At 41.2% G+C, this 16279-nt stretch overlaps 1 long non-coding RNA gene across 1 annotated transcript; it reads right to left on the bottom strand.

Moving 5' to 3' along the window:
- Positions 1-2825: 2825 nt before the first annotated feature.
- Positions 2826-16026, bottom strand: LOC138033126 (uncharacterized). The gene is made up of 3 exons (XR_011128573.1): positions 15664-16026; positions 4396-4446; positions 2826-4087 (listed from the first exon to the last, which is right to left on the bottom strand). It is a non-coding gene; the product is annotated as an uncharacterized lncRNA (long non-coding RNA).
- Positions 16027-16279: the final 253 nt, after the last annotated feature.

Here is a 16279-nt window from a genome sequence, read left to right as displayed (position 1 = left end):
TAAGTGCAGTTTCAGTGCTATGGAATTGCCTGTAAGAATATTGAAGCGCAGGAAAAATAGCATTTGAAACCATGTGATCGTAAACTTGCTTAAAAACGACTTTTTCAGTCAACTTGGATACGTATTGTAAGTTACTAACAGGTCTGTAATTTTTATACCGCAAATCCAATCCAGGTTTCTTCAAGATAGGATTAATAAGCCCACATTTCCAATCATCCGCAAATTCTCCAGAGTTAAGAGACAGGTTGATCATTTTAGTAATGACTGGTAATAGCACATCAGCACAGCTAATTACCATAGGTGTTGGCATCGGATCAAACATACAACTTTTCTTCGGAGAGCAGCCAATCAACTTACTAGTTGCACTTTCAGTTAAAGGAATAAAGCTGTCCAGTGTTCTAGTTGGTAACGTTTTCACATAGTCAAAATGAGAATCATGCAAACAATCAGCTAGTCTGTCCAGTTTGTCATGGATGGCATTGATCTTTCAACAAAAAAGCTACCCATTTCATTGGCTAAAACCAGCTTGTCACTAGTGGGTGGAAAAGGTACTTCGTGACCTTGATTAAGCAATCTCTTTGTTGCCGAGAATAGGTTCCTTTGATTGGAGTTATTTTCAACAATAAAGTCTGAATAAAACTTACGACGGGCTTCATTCATCAGGTAGGTTGCAAAATTCCTCTTCTTTTTAAAATCAAGCAAGCAAATGTGCCCTTAGTCGACCCTTAACTACCACTGCAGTGGTACCTTGCTCATACTCATACAAGTTCTGTTTATAAAACGCTAGAGAAGAATTGCCAGTAAACTTATCTTCCATAAGTGTCATGAACTACGCTGGAAGTGTCCTCAAAGGGTGTATGGTTGAGAAAACGGCGGATATCTTCCCTGCACGCGTTCAGCATTTTGGCGTTTGGCACGAGTGCGGGTCTTGACTCTCAAGCTTCCCTTTCAGCAGCGCGGATCCTTTTATTCTCCTCCAAGTCAATGGCAACAGTGTTACTCTCGTAATGTTTGACCGTGAGCGAACCTCCTTCGGAAGAATCAGCAATTCGGATCTTTCTGTTGCGTTCCTTTATAAATTTCATAGAATCGTTCAAAAGTAGAGACGCTTTCGCTGAATCTTGAACAAGAAGTTCGAAACGCTTTCGAGAAGATCCAAAACTTCAAGGTTGAACTTATAGTTCCTTTCGTTTCCAGGATAGGAATACTTGAGCTCGCTCTCGAGTTTGAGCTGTTTAGAGACAGATAAAGTACACTCGGCGTCGGTAGAAGCAGGGCGCTTATACATAGGGCGGTGAAATGGGCACTCCGCTCTTGGTCCAATGTGTGATGCGGAAAAGGACTGGCACGAGCGCTCCTTCCGCGCTTCCGGTGCAATTAATGGCTGCCAAAAATATCCTCTCGACGAACCGGAAATCAAATTTTCTTTCTTTATTTTTGGGCCACGAGTAGTGTATTTTTTAAAGGCCTTTTTGATATTTTTGACCCAAAACTCAATACAATTTGTCTGTTGGAATATCACTCAAGTATTCTCGTCGGAAGCTGCTTAAATTTGAGTGAAGTAAGACAGTGTCGAATGCAGGTATGTCTTGCTTTTCGTGACCAAGCCGTGTTCCGCTGCTTCTTTTAGGAGTACTCCACATTACTCCACTCTAAATTTTAGATATGTTTAAGATCGATAGCTTTTACATAACATAGTAAAAAACTAGCTGGATATATTTGGATATAGCAGCGTTTCAGAACTTCAAACTTGCTCACTTTAAATCGCTCGCAACGAATCGCCCGCCGCAGTCAATTTCACCGACAGTAAAAAACTATTTTCAAGATTTCACCCGCTTGGGAAAATCAGCAAATAACAAATACGGTTTAGTCAGGGCGCTTGTAAGTTCATCTTGATAATTTAAATAAAATATGAGTAAAGCTTGCTGTCAATACTCTGTCAGAAAAACTTTGCAAAGGGGCTTTGCATGAAAACAACACCACAGAAAAGACACAAGAATTTATGAAAATGTGAAATGCTTTGCAATGTCTTCAAAGATAACAGGTCACTGCAGTCAATGACAGATCAACGTGTTACCAACTTAAACCAAGTACTTAATTACTTCAAAGCCTGGAAAAAAGAGCTTCAACAAACATTCCACAGAACACTTCATAACATGGCAAACAATGTTTGGTAATATACATGTATAGACTAGACTTAAAATGGATCACAGCAAAACAATTCAAACTGATACGTTATTGTAAATACCATGTCCTTGCCCCGTTAGGTATCACCATGCAAAAAAGTCATACTATTCCATGGCAACTCCTTCATATTTTGTACCAACTGAGGACAAAGCAATGATTCCAGTTCCTTGCAGAATATCCTCCCGTGAGGAAAAGCAATTTGTAGCCTGTCACTACTGCTACGTTTTAATTAAGACTCCCCATCCTCTCCCAAACCCCATATTGTTTTCTTTGCCTTTGTGCAGTTTGGACACAAACAAATAAGCTAACCGGTGGCTGATCAATATGATCACATTTTGTTCCACTGTGTGAAACATAAATAAAATAATTAAAAGCATAAGCCCTGGAACATACCTTAAACTATAACAATGACTGTATTTATTGTTAGGCTTGACTAGCAACACCGCAGAGAGAACTTAAAAATTATAGCATAACTATTTCACACTCAATGTCACAATGTGTACACAATGTGGAAGGCAGGACTTTTATTTTCAGATAATTAATAGTAATAGGTAACAATAATTAGCTCTATTTTCTATTTTGTTTTGAAAATAGCATGTCACCATTTCTGCTTGTGAGAGCTAACCATAAATAGGCTTACCAAATTCTCTTGACATTAACTATATAACTCTTCATACTAATTAGTAAGCTACGATGGTATGTCATTTAGCCTGAGGTGCACTCTGGTCAGCCTGTGTTCAGTAAGCTCTCAATAATGACAATAAAAAACACTTTACCCAAATCCTGTGCCAATAATTTGTCTAAACATGACTGATTTCTAAAGACATAATTAAACTTTGCACAACTATTGTACTCACAGTAAGGCACATAATTAGCTCAATTATCATTCAACTACAAAAAAATATTGTGGAAGTCAGTGGCGGATCTAGACCTTGAGCTAAGGGTGGGGGGTTGCTTGCCCTGCCGGCTTTTCCTCCTACGGTAAGGTAGTTTTGAGGTAAATGCAAGCATTGTGATTGGTTCTTTCTTGGTTGGGATTTTTCTATACTGACCATTTCTTTGAAAGCGGTCATAAGCTGTGTAATTTTTGTTTTTGAAAAGCCACAAATTCAAGAAACAACCATGGACCGAGTACCATATGATAAACTACTTTCTAACTAAGCTTGCCTAAGCCATACTGATGAATATTGCACCTCGGTCATTTTTGTATGGACCTCGCTGTGCTCAACTTTAGTTCCACAATGTTCAACCAATAGTCCCCAGTATCGCCCTCCAGTTCGGTTAGTAAGAGCTTAATATTTCCAAGTTGTTACTTGCCTTTTGGGTCCTTCAACACACAGCACGAGTTGTGAAAATACTCACCAGAATATAAACAAAATGTAAAAAAAAAAACCATGGCTTATAACCTTTACCATGGAAATGGCTTGTATAGCAAAGTCCTGAACAAGAAAGCACCAATCTAAACACTTGGATTTACCTAAAAACCATAGGTTATAGGAGAGAACCAATCAAAAACAGAGGGAAAATGTTTGTTACATTAACATCAGCTATGTGTCTGGAACATCTGAAGAATTTTTTTCCTCGTTCAAATCAAAAAAGTCGTCTGTGATGTCCTCTAAAAACAATTCTTTCAATTCTTCCAGTGAGTCGCCGATATCAACACTTGCCGCCATTTTGAAAAGGCTTTTAGGTGGACCCCAGTCTACTGCATCACACCTTTTTGCTCGGACCCGCTCGTTTCACCGCCCGGTCTCTTTCCGCCCTGGTAGAAGCCTTCTCGAACTTAGAAGAGAGCTCATAAGTGTGCGACTTGAGTAGCTCGAGTAGGAAGGTACGGAACTTGGTTAAATCCTGTCGAGTAACCGTTTCTTGTTCGTCGCCCGGCATTGAACGAAAAAACCTAAACCGAAATAAAATAAAGTACAACTCGAGTAAACTAGTCGGCGTCAAGTGGTGTGACATTCACAAGAAGTGGTATATAAAGGCCTAATTATCCCAATTGGAACTAATACCAAGCAACCTAATTAGACACCTAAAAGAGATACATTTTTTCATCGTGAAACGCTGTTCTGGTCTACGTAACTATTTTGTATCGAAAGATTGTTGTGTATCCAACTCAATATTGAGTTTTGTTTAGCCCTTGTGCGCCACCGCAGAATAAGCTGAGCTTGATTTAATTAAAAACTAAGATGATAGCTTCTAACGTACCTTAAAAGCTTGAAGTTTTGCAGATCGTTTTGTTGTATTTTGATGAAAGTTCTAGAAGCAAAAAAAAAAAAAAACGAGGAAATACAACTAGCGTAATGACCCAATTCACAAAAGTTATGCAAGCTTACTGACTGTAGATATTTTCTATGCAAAAAACAGCTTGCAAGTAGGCATAGAGTTAAAAAAATGGCAAGTTTTTTGTGTCGAAAATGTCAATTTTCTGAAATTTTTGCAGAGGAAGACCAGGGCAAAATACTGATATTTAAGGTAAACTTTAGGGCCCGTTTGTTCGAGAGCCGGTTAACGCTAATCCCAGATTAAAACTGAATTACCAAGGAGTTTATTTCTCTACTCCCAAATGTTGTACAACGTTGGTATTTGGCAAATTGTTTGCATTAGAGGAAGTCAATCTTGAAAACCAAAAATAGCCAAAAGAAACTTGCACTTCAAAGTTGAAAACAACAAACCAAAGTTTATGCTAATCCTGGATTAAGTTAATCGGTTTTCGAAGAACCGGGCCCAGGAGGCTAAAAAAATAGGAAATACAAGTCGTGGGAGCCTAGAGATGAGAGAAATAACAACGTTTTCAAAACAATTAAAAATGCCAATTTTCTGAGATTTTCCATGGGAGGGGCGGAAGACAATTAAAAACAAAAAAAGGCCAACTTTTTAGGAAAACTTGTTGGATCGAGAAAGCTAAGGACTACAACTCGCATAATGCCCTAATTGGTATGTGCTGAAATCCTAGGGACTGTATATGTTTTCTGTGGAAGAACACCATTGGATAATGGCCAAGAATAGAAGAAATAGCAACTTTTTCAAAAGTATCGAAAATTATGATTTTCGGGAGACTATGCCCGTAGGAGCCTCCCTATGCACTATATCTTTCAGTCAATCTTTGCGCGTATATTTCTATTTTTTGAACTAATCCTTCAGCAGGAAACTCGCGTTTAAATTAATATATACAATTTGGATACATTGTCTGTGCTATTTTTGTCAATAGCCTTATTCTGATTAGCCATTCTAGACAGTGCGTGCAGGTCCGAAGAACTCGTAGCACTCTCAAACTAGAAAAATGATCGCAAAGGTTGACTCACAGGGCTTGTATGGGAGAACTAGGCAAGCTCCTACTCGTAGGCTCCTGTGATTTTGCAAGTGGGGAACCAAAAGGAAATTTTCCAAAATGGCCGATTTTCTTACGAAAATATCTAGAAGCAGAAAAGAAACACTAGAACATACAACTCGCTCAATGACCTAATTATGCATTCATGTCTAAAGTATTTTAGTTTGGCTAAAAAATCGCTCTTGTTTCAACATTTTCGCTTGGCACCCCCTTTGCAGAATGTTAGAAAATCGAGAATTTCAACACCTTTGGAAAACTCCAGCTATAGGCCTTTTCTTCAAGCGATTTTTGCATAGACAAACTCTACAATACTGACGTTTTTACTTCATACTAATTACGACATGAGGGGACATGCATGTCGCCCTTGTTCAACAACTATTTTAGACTATTGACGTTTGCCAAAATATCGTTCATTTTTTGTGTTCCCTTTGAAAAATCCACCCCCCCCCCCCCCACCCTGGCTTTCCCCGGCACCTCATTGCAAAATGTCGGAAAATCGGCATTTTCGAAACTATTTTCGAAATCTAGGTATTTTTGAAAGCGGTTTTTACATAGCAAATCTAAAATGCCTTGGCTTTCAATCAATACTAACTAGTAATCGTTGACACAAAAGCTGCCCCCTCTGTTAAGTACAGTTGCACGCAGAATTTAACTGATGTGTCCAGGGCCCAGGGACAGTAATGGCAGTTTACGCACGGAGCAGCTTTAGCACAAGACAAAAATATTATTTTTCATGTTGAAGCGGGGACAGACCAAATCGCTTTATGAGCACTGAATTTGAAAATCGCGCTGCATGGGTTTCGTGTCGTTGGAAATGTAAAAGGTCTGATCATGGCAGACACGGTGGTGTACAAGTGGAAACAGAAACAATAAGTTAGGCAATTGCTGAGGAAATGCAAGATCAATTTTGACGGCAATTTTCCCACTGTTTGAAAATGTAAGGTACTGAAAAGGATGATGTTTGTTAGTCTTGAATAAAGTAGACCACTATTGATGTTGTACGGTTTTATGTCAATGCTTTTGCACTGAATCGCAGATAAAGATGTCAAAATTTGTGAAGAAAACTCTTCTGGTAACAAGATTTGAAGTCGGAAATTTGAGAGTATTTGCAATGCTTTGAAACTGGTCAGTGTACAACGCAGATTGTAGACCAGGGGTAAAATGCAGACTAAGGGTAAAATAAAATATCAATAATAAACGAGTCGTAAGGATAAAATAAAGAGTGACTGTTTGTGATAACAATGGGGGTGACAGGCCTACACAAATCCTATCCACATATTTTAGCTTGCTCGCAGTTTGGCTCGAATGAGTATGTCTTTTAAGGATCTGCCCTTTTTGTACGCAACCCTCGGGGGATCTTTAAATATTTCGCTAAGTTGCGGTTGTTGTAGGATTAAATTCTATTTTTGCATGAGTATTTGTTTAAGGTTAGGCACCGTTGGGCAGTATTATGTGATGAACGACAAGATTCACTTATCTTCTTTGCATTTCTGTAGGAGGGCAAGTTTCCTGTTCTCAAATTTCAAGTGATGTCTGAGAGTGTTGCCGTAATCAGGCTTTCTGGGTATCCTCGTTCCATAAGATGTGCTCTAAAATGCAAGATTTTAGTTTTGAATTCCTTTTCAGAGGAGTTTGTTCGGGGAAGTCTAAGTGCATCGCCTTTGATAAAACCCTTTTTTTACCACTAAGGGGTGGCAATTTGAGAAATGCGTGTATATACAGAAATGTTTCAGTAGATTTGAAATGCGTTTCTATATAAAATATAGATTCGTTTGCGAATCGTTCTCCTTTGAAAACGTTTGTGTCGATAAAAGTTTTCCCTTCCCGCACGTTCTTTGTCCGGTTTTGTATGCTCGTCGCTGCATGTCTGCGAGGTTGGAGCTATATAAGTCGCCATGGTCTGAAAGTAATATTCCAGTCTCCATTTGGGCATCGTCCTATTTGGAGGTTGTTGGGACTGCTATAAGTCCGTCTTCGGTTAGAAGGTTCATGGCCGTCTTTCTCAGTCAAGACAGCGGTTTCGATCCTTCGGGATCTCATCAGTTGCCGATAAGGGAGATCGATAGAGACCAATGTTCGGTATCACTCGGGCAAAGGCAAAAATCCTGCGATTTTATTGGTTGGTTTGTCACTCGCGTAAAGTGAGCATGCAGCGTTCGATCCAATTGTACGCAGCTTGATGCTGTGTTTCTTCTTGTGGCTAAAATGTTCTATTTACAGCATGTTGTGTTCTTTTCTAGATTGATGGTGTGTTTGATGGAACAGCGCTGATGTTTGCCGTAAGATAGCAAGGCGTGAGAGGTTGGCTCCAGTTCTGTGCTTTTTTGTGCAGTTTTAAGTGTACTGAACTATCGAACACCCAATTGTTCACATGCTATAATGAGATTTGCGCAAAGTAAGTACAAATCTTGTCGTTCGTCATACGATACCACCGAACGGTGCCTAATCTTAAACAAATACTCAGGCAATTTTTTTTAAAATCCAACAACAACCGCAACTTAGCAAAATATTTAAAGATCCCCCGAGCATTTCGTACAAAAGGGGCAGATCCTTAAAAGACACTTCGAGCCAAAATCTAAGCTGGCTAAAACACGTGGATAGAAGTTGTGTAGGCCTCTCAACCCCCATTGTTATCACGAACACTCACTACTTTATCCTTAGGAATAGTTTTTTATTATTAACATTTTACTTTACCCTCGGTCTGCATTTTACCCCTGGTCTGCAGTCTGCAGTCTGCATTTTACCCTGACCGGTTTTGAAACAATCATGTGTAGCTTACCCACGACATGGTTTTGCATGTTTATTAGCTTCCTATGTTGCTATGATTTATTCAAAAGTTTACTAACACTTTGAACGAACTGAAATTTAGAGTCTCATAAATCCAGAAAAAATGTGATAGTCAATTGTAGCTTTTTTTTCAACACACAGTCATGTTCAAACAACCTGTTCAGGCCAGAATTCTCTCTCGAACCTTTGATATGTTCAATTTTGGAACCACGCTAATCGTTTGCCTTGTAAATACTTTCAGAATCACAAATGGTCATCTTCAATCTTTTCTAACAACGGCTACTGGTTACAGACTGAGTCTTTTAATCCTTCAACAGTGATTTGTGTCTCAGTGACAAATCATTTCCAGTAGTATATATATCATGTATGATTCGCGCTCCTTTTTTGCGCAAAGGAATTTGAGGAGCTGAGGAGCGTTGCTAGGGGCGTTGCTAAGGACGCGTTGAAATGGAGGCTTCTGATTGGTTCGTCGTAACGGGATAATATTAGGATTATCAAAGCTCTAATACTTTGAATAATTATCCATCTGGCTCATGATTGGTCGAGAAGAAATTTGATTGACAGACCGTAGGAATTGTTCAGGGGCGTGGTCGTGAGCGTTTCGTTTTTGTAGACGTTTCAACGGACAAACCCGTTTTAGGCGTTTCCTTAGGCGTTTTTTATGTCCCAGACCCCACTGGGACACCTCTCCCCAATTAGGAAGAAAAGGTTCCAGACCCCTCTGCTAAAAACACAAAACACACAAGAAAATCCAACCAAAACAGATTTTAATGACGATTTACAAGATCTCTACAAGAAGATGGCGCCTCATACATGCACCCTATTGATCCACGTTGATTTTGGATGTGGCCGGCCAATGAAAAAACACAATCATCCCACCGGTCACACCAAGAATTGGTGCCCCGTAACAAATATTTACAATATATACAAGAAATGGAGTAGAGTCTCCTTAAAGTCACCCCCGTAGTGTCCCTACTCAGTCCACACATAAAAGTTGGCGCCCCGTACACACACCCCGCAACTTTCAAATATCCAAAGGTTGTGTGCTCACACCATCTTCCAGGACTTTTCGTTTGGGGTAAAAGTAAGAAAAGCCGTCGCGCACTTGATTGTACGTGTACATGGTATTGTTGACGGTGCGAAAGCCACGACTGACACCACTGCTTGGGCGCTGAGTGAGGAAGACGTTGAGATATTTTTCTTTGTCAATGGCGTTCAAGCCTTTGCTCACCCCTTTGCAACTAAATTTGTCCTTTGCGCCAAAGCAGTAGTAGGTCTTACTGCAAAGTCCAATGATGCCGTCCCCTTGCCATTCCTCCTTGAAGAGTCCCGGCTTTCTTTTGTCGTAGGCACGATGTTCGGGTGTGTCCGTACGTGGAAACCAATTCGCTTTATCTGCCTCGAATGCCTCTCTCAGTTCAGGTTTCACCAGGCTTTCCACACTTTTCCCTGAAAGAGCCATGTAGGCACTGTCCGTGTCCATCTCACAGAGTTGGAAATTACTGCGATCAAGATAAAGTAAAGTAAAGTAAAGTAAAGCAACCATATTTAACGTCGATAACTCGTAACAGTAATTCATTTGATAAACCTGAGGTCGACGGTGCGCTCATTTTACTCCCCCGTCTCCATCCGTGCTCCGTTTTACGGGTATTTAAAGCTACTTAGCTACACGGAAAGGAAAGAAGTCGAAACAAGGATACTTGTCGATGCAGTCATAGTAGAATTCCAACATGCGCCTCTTAGCGTTTTGATGCACGAAAAGGCCAATAGCCGAAGGAAGATTGAGTTTGATGGTCTTTTTACACGACTCCGCTTCGTACGTGTTGTTATTGATGGGTGTGAGCCCACGAAAGTAAGGTTCGTTCACCAGTTGTGAAGCCTTGATCTCGGAACAGTACTCTACGTTACGGTGCCGTTCTTGGTTGGTAATGGCCTTGCCGTAACTCGAGTTTCCCACCAATTTCATGGTGTCGGCAACGATAGCATGGCTGGGGTCCCGATCCCCTGCTCGTCGCGCGTCGGATACTGCGTTGCCAAACCGTTTGAAGCACGGCTTGGGGGTATACTCCACCACCGAAAGTGCCATGTAGGCACTGTCCGTGTCTATCTCACAGAGTTGGAAATCACTGCGATCGAGATACTTGTCGACGCAGTCGTAGTGGAATTCCAACATGCGCCTCTTAGCGTTTTGATACACGAAAAAGCCAATGGTCGAAGTAAGATTAAGTTTGATGGTCTATTTACACGACTCCACTTCGTACGTGGTAGCATCAGGGGGGTACCCCAACATTTACGGCCTGACTTGTAAGGTCACACGACCTGAGGAGAGAGATTGGGGGGGGGGGGGAGGGGTACCCCAACATTTATAGTCTCCATGTGAGAAGACTTAGAGAGGAGAGGTATTCCCATGGGGGGAAGGGGGGGGGGGCGTTAACCGGTCGTTTAGTTCCGCTACCACGTCGAAAGCAATGGACGATGATCCTGCGGGAGAGGCACGAAGCAATAACTCGTCTATCCGGTCGGCGGCGTTGGATAGATCCGACGACAAACACGGGGATGCAGAAGGAACCTACACGCGCCAAGCCTTCTCTTGGGTAGGGAGGCGTAGGAAGGCGGAGCCCGTACTTACGTACGAGCCAGCCACCACCGGTCGTATCAATGATATTGTTCTCACGGTAGACTTGAACATTTCTCATCATTGAGTTATATGAAAAATATTGCGCAGATCCGTTCAGCAGGTGACCATGTTGTAAAAAGAGGGTAAAGAGAGGAGGGTCGTGACATATATAGAGACGTCGCATACGGGATTGGCCGAGAGGGGATGACATCACACACGGGGATTGGTTGAAAACGATGACGCCACGGGGACCCAGACCCCTCACGTTAAAAAAAATGGAAACGAGGCATTCTTTAATCATTTATCCAAGTCCGTGTCCATAGGTTATTATAAACAAAAATACAAAAGTCAAACAAGTCCCAGTCTCTGGGCGCGTTCCGTATTCACAAAATAGGGAGACCTGAAGACCCATACAGTCAATACACATATGCACAGTAGCACAAACAACGTTCTTTAGTTTGTACACCTAAAAATCGTTCATTTGTCATCATCATTTTGTTCTTCTTCATCTTGCGTTGGGATGGGACGCGGTTGGAACATCCTGTTCAATAAAAATTTCCGTCTCTCCACATAGCCTCTACAACATCCATTGAATCCTCCTCTATGAAAATATGTCGGGTTTTCATAACGTCTTTATGCACGGGGTCATGCTTTAGACGTTCAAACCACTGGAGATAGTGCAAGTACAGCCCTCGCAACTTTCTTCTGTAAACGGGTAACAGGGCATTAAAAGCTTTGGCCTCAGCTATCGTTTCAGAGACCCCCTCCTTCAAGAACGTGTTGACTTTTTTGTCATAGGTTGAACTCAGTGACTCTTCCACCTCTTGGCGCAGAGTTTCCCAGGGATCTTGGTGATCCATTTCCCTGTCACTAACGTCTTCATCCTCAGACTCGATGACCATGTCCGAGTCCGAGTCCAAGTCTTGTTCTTCCTCTTCATCTTGGTTTCGCTCCTCATCTTCTTCACTTCTCTCTTCCGAGGCAGCATAGGGTGGTACTTCCTCAAATTTGTCCCCCATGGTAGTGTCTCCCACAGGCTCCTGGTCTATGCGTTTCCAACAACCTCGCCTCTCGTGAACGGTTTGTGGCAGTAGTGGCATGCAGAGATGTGCCATACACTCACCCAAAGGGATTGCTCCAAATGAGCATCGCGAGTTTGACGTCTGCTTTTATACCCACTGCGAGTCATGGGCGCGAGTGACTCAGAATGAGTTATTCATCAGCCCTTGGACTGACTCCCCCAAAATACTCATTGTGAGTGACGGGGCGAGTAACTCAGAATGAGCTACTCATCAGCCCTTGGAGTGACTCCCCCCAAATGAGTAGGGAGCACACTGAGGATAAGGGTGAGAGATCCTAGGTTACTCTTGAGTTGTTCGTCAGGTTTGCTTATGCGTTGCTCATTTTACTCATGGATTGCTGCGGACGAAAGATTTCTCGTAAGATGATGCTGGAACGCTCGATTTGACGGCATGTGATGTGTGACGCACGGAGACATATGGCGAGATTACCAGCGCTTTCGTAAGTATTTAAGTATTTCGAAATTATTCCACCTTGTTCTCGTTGAACAATTCGGCCGAACAATAATCGATTACTTTGATCCCTCCTACACAATAAATGGAGCTCAAACGGTTTAAGAGGCACTACACCGACACACCGTAATTGTTACCTCGCGCAATGCTCGCTACTTGGCGCACCTTGACAAATGGCAAGATGTTTTCCACAATTATGCGACTTTATTCGAGTCAATTCGAGTCCAATCGTCAACATTTACAAGCAGCCTTTCTCGTGGTCTTGCTTTATTTTTTTGTAAGTGTCTTGCAAATCGACTGCCAGCAAGACGACTCGACTAATTAGAGCACCTGACACTAGATTCGAGTGGAATCGTCAACATGTTGTAAGCCTCTGCTGGTTCTTGGGAATCGACTTTAACTTAGTCGAATCCTCAAGTGCAAAGACGAATCGGCTCAGATTGGGTGGTATGAGGGTGTATTGGACATGTGTGATTTGTGAACCCGTGCGAAGCGAAAACAAAAGGTTGTGCACTGTCACGGTCAATAGACCTTATTCACGATGGCCGCCATGTTGGATTTGCTATTATAATGCAAATTAGCAACACACTTGTGAGGGGCAAACAACACAAGTTCGAGAGGTTGTAACGAACATTTAGCCACACAGATGATTTGTATCTCGTTCATTGAATGTTTATCACCTAAGTAGTAAAAGAGAATGATTACACAAGTTATTTGGATGTTTTTTTAGTGAAAAATGAGCAGATAACGAAGTAAAAGTCAAAATGTCAACGGGCAATCAAAGGATATAAAATTATTATAAAAGGTACTTAATTCTAAATTCTAAAATGTACTTTTAGCAATGTTATTTCAATATTTCGACGAGCCGATTTTCCGCAAATTTGCCTTATTTCCAATGTTTGCCCCCCAGCATAACACATGGCTAATTTGCATGACAATTTTAAAACCAACATGGCGGCTATCGTGAATAAGGCTCAACATCGCTTGCGACAACACTGTTCTCACTTTTGAAGGTTTTAAGGTTTCATAACCACTCCTTCGATTAACTATTTTTCGATGCCTTTTTGGGCACTTATTTCTTCTTTAAAGGCCTACCATCAACGGACAGGCATTGCGAGCCGTGGAACAATTTTCATATATGAAAATCCCGCCAAGGCTGAAATTCATCCAATCAGATTGCTATGATTAGCAATGTGAATATCCATAACAAAAACAAACGGTGGAAAAGCCTGTCCGTTGAAGGAAGGCCTTTAAATAAGGGCATGCTTCACTAATTATAGGAAGCAAACCTAACACAATAGGGATTCTTGACGTGCCGTTAACAGGGGATGAGAGAAGCTGAGAACCAGTGTTCTTTCTTCAAGAAAGACCCCCCACTCCCATTATAGGGAGATTTAACGGCGACGGCAACGAAAACGTCACAAATTTGCATATTTAGTGGCTAAAAACAATAGCTTTGTACGCTCTGTCCGCACGTGCGTTTTTCATTTTTGTCCATTTCTTTGCCGTCGTCAGCAAAACTACAACGTTAAATAGTCAAATTTGAGGTTTTATGCAGGACGTCAACGCCGTTCCCGTCGTCGTTGTTAAAGCTCCCTCCTGAGCCCATGCCACGCAATACCACAGTAACATATTTCAGCTTTTTTTCGTCTTTCTAATAACAGTCACCTCTAAATGTTTGTGTCAATGTTCGAATTGGATGAAAATTCACTTGATTTAAGGCAATGGACGTCAGTCACAGGCTGGTCAGAGTGTTTCTCTATCCTTGTGCGGGACCATTTCGATTAGTAGGGCTAACGCTCACATGGTTCATATGGGGTAGAAAACTAGCACTTCACATTACACTCTAATCAGTTAATGGTGTGGATAACGATTGCCTAACGTTAATCAACTTATTCCCAAGGAATTAACTATTCGAGGGTAATTTGAAGTGCTATTTTGTAGCCATGCAAAGCATGTAAGCGTTAACCCTATTAATGGCATTGGGCCCACACAAAGACAGAGAAAAAAGGTTGACCATGGTGGAAATTGAACCCAGGACCTTCGGGTTAAATCACCGCTGCTCTACCGACTGAGCTACAAGGTCCGCCGGGAGCAATTAAGTGGGAATTTAAGATGCCATTCTCACGGCAATGACTATGTACAAGTATAAGGATGAGTCACGTTTTTTTGAGCGATGAATTCGTCATCGCTTTTTGTTGGCAAGAGAGTATCGATTTTTGATGCTGTCACTCCTTGTTAGAAACGAAGTTGACTGGGAACGACCGACGGATGCTTCTTGAGTCGTGCCATCTTTGAATTCGGTTTCCAAACAACATTGTGACGGGAGAGTGAGCCACGAAAGCTTCAGATCTGTATATTCGTGTACAGTTCCCGGAACTTTTGCCACTGGCTGTAGCTTTAGTACAGCCTGGTTGTGGCTGACCATCCCCCCACAATGTTGTTTGAACGCGAGTGTCTGAGCCCATGCGGCAAAACAACATTGTCGGAGGGCAATTTCATCAATTTTGTCCGAGGCTGTAGGTCATGTTTATAGTATTGCAATATAGAGATACCATAGGATTGCACAACATTCATTTAAACGCCATAGAATACTCAAATCGTTTCCGAGGGAAATCTTTGTCTAACTTATTGTTTATTTTTTACATGAGTGCAATAAATACCTTCTAACATAATTTCGCTCCTGGCAAATAACCTACTTTGCAAAGCTTTGGCTAACTCAAATTCGATTTTATCGCTGTTATATTTTCTTGTTGACGTGGAAAGGATCGTCTTAGAATAACGCAAGTTTCTAAAAATGCACCTTATCTCCAAAACGAGCACGGTGAACCCCCAATTTTATTTATTTAATTTTTTTTTTGCCCTTTTGACAAAAGTAGATCATTACCTTTCTGCGTGGCAAGTTTTAAAAAAATCTGTACGTGGCAACATTTTGAGCGGGAACGTCATTAAATATCATCAGAGAGGACACCGATATCGATTACTGAATGAAGGACATCAAATAAAAAAATTCAAATGAATTCAAACGCGTTTCATTGCATGTTACTCAGCAATTGTTTTGTGGCTCCCAAGGGGACGAAATGCAACTGGGATTGTGGCCCTGTTGTCGGATCCTATTACGAATCCATTTGTCTAGTACTTTTTTCCGATCAATCTGACCGGATAACCTGAGCTTAAACTTAAAACTACTATCTATGTTGTTAATTTACCTTCAAAAGCTTGAAATTGGGCAGATCGTTCTGTCGGACCTCTGTTTATGGCCGAATCCGCAAAAAGGAAGAAAGCGGCGATCAAAAAGGATATTGCGAACCATATGCACGAGATGCAAAAGTGGAGCCTTTCATTGTATCACACGTATAATATTCTTGTGACAATGCAATTTCCCTTCGAAATCTTCGTAAATTCCCTCGGAAAAAGAACGGACAGAGGAGTTGCTAAGCGCTGACTAAGGTTTTGCACCAGTCCTGTGGCAAATGGATCTCTGTTTATGAAACATGAACTTTGGAATCCCACAATTGATTTTTTGCCTGTGCCCCTAGCTTTTCCATTTCGTTGAAATGCAACAGAGTCAATTGTTTTAAACTTTCTAAAAGATGCAAATAGCTTGATTCAATTTATTGATTGACAAATCCCACCTGCATGACTCGAATAAATACGCATAAATGCATGTTATATTCGGGGAAGGAAGCGGATAAATGGATCTCAGTTATTTATTATTCCTTCCATTTTTTCCGAAGTTATTCACTATTTATTACTGAAATTTTGTTCGATATTTATCTTTCCATATTCGCTATTCTTTACGGAAACTAAAAAATTCTTTATCCG

This window comes from Montipora capricornis, chromosome 14, assembly GCF_036669925.1.
Source record: "Montipora capricornis isolate CH-2021 chromosome 14, ASM3666992v2, whole genome shotgun sequence".
Taxonomy (NCBI): Eukaryota; Metazoa; Cnidaria; class Anthozoa; order Scleractinia; family Acroporidae; genus Montipora; species Montipora capricornis.
Note: the sequence above shows the minus strand (reverse complement) of the source record. Positions and strands in the feature narration are given on the sequence as shown.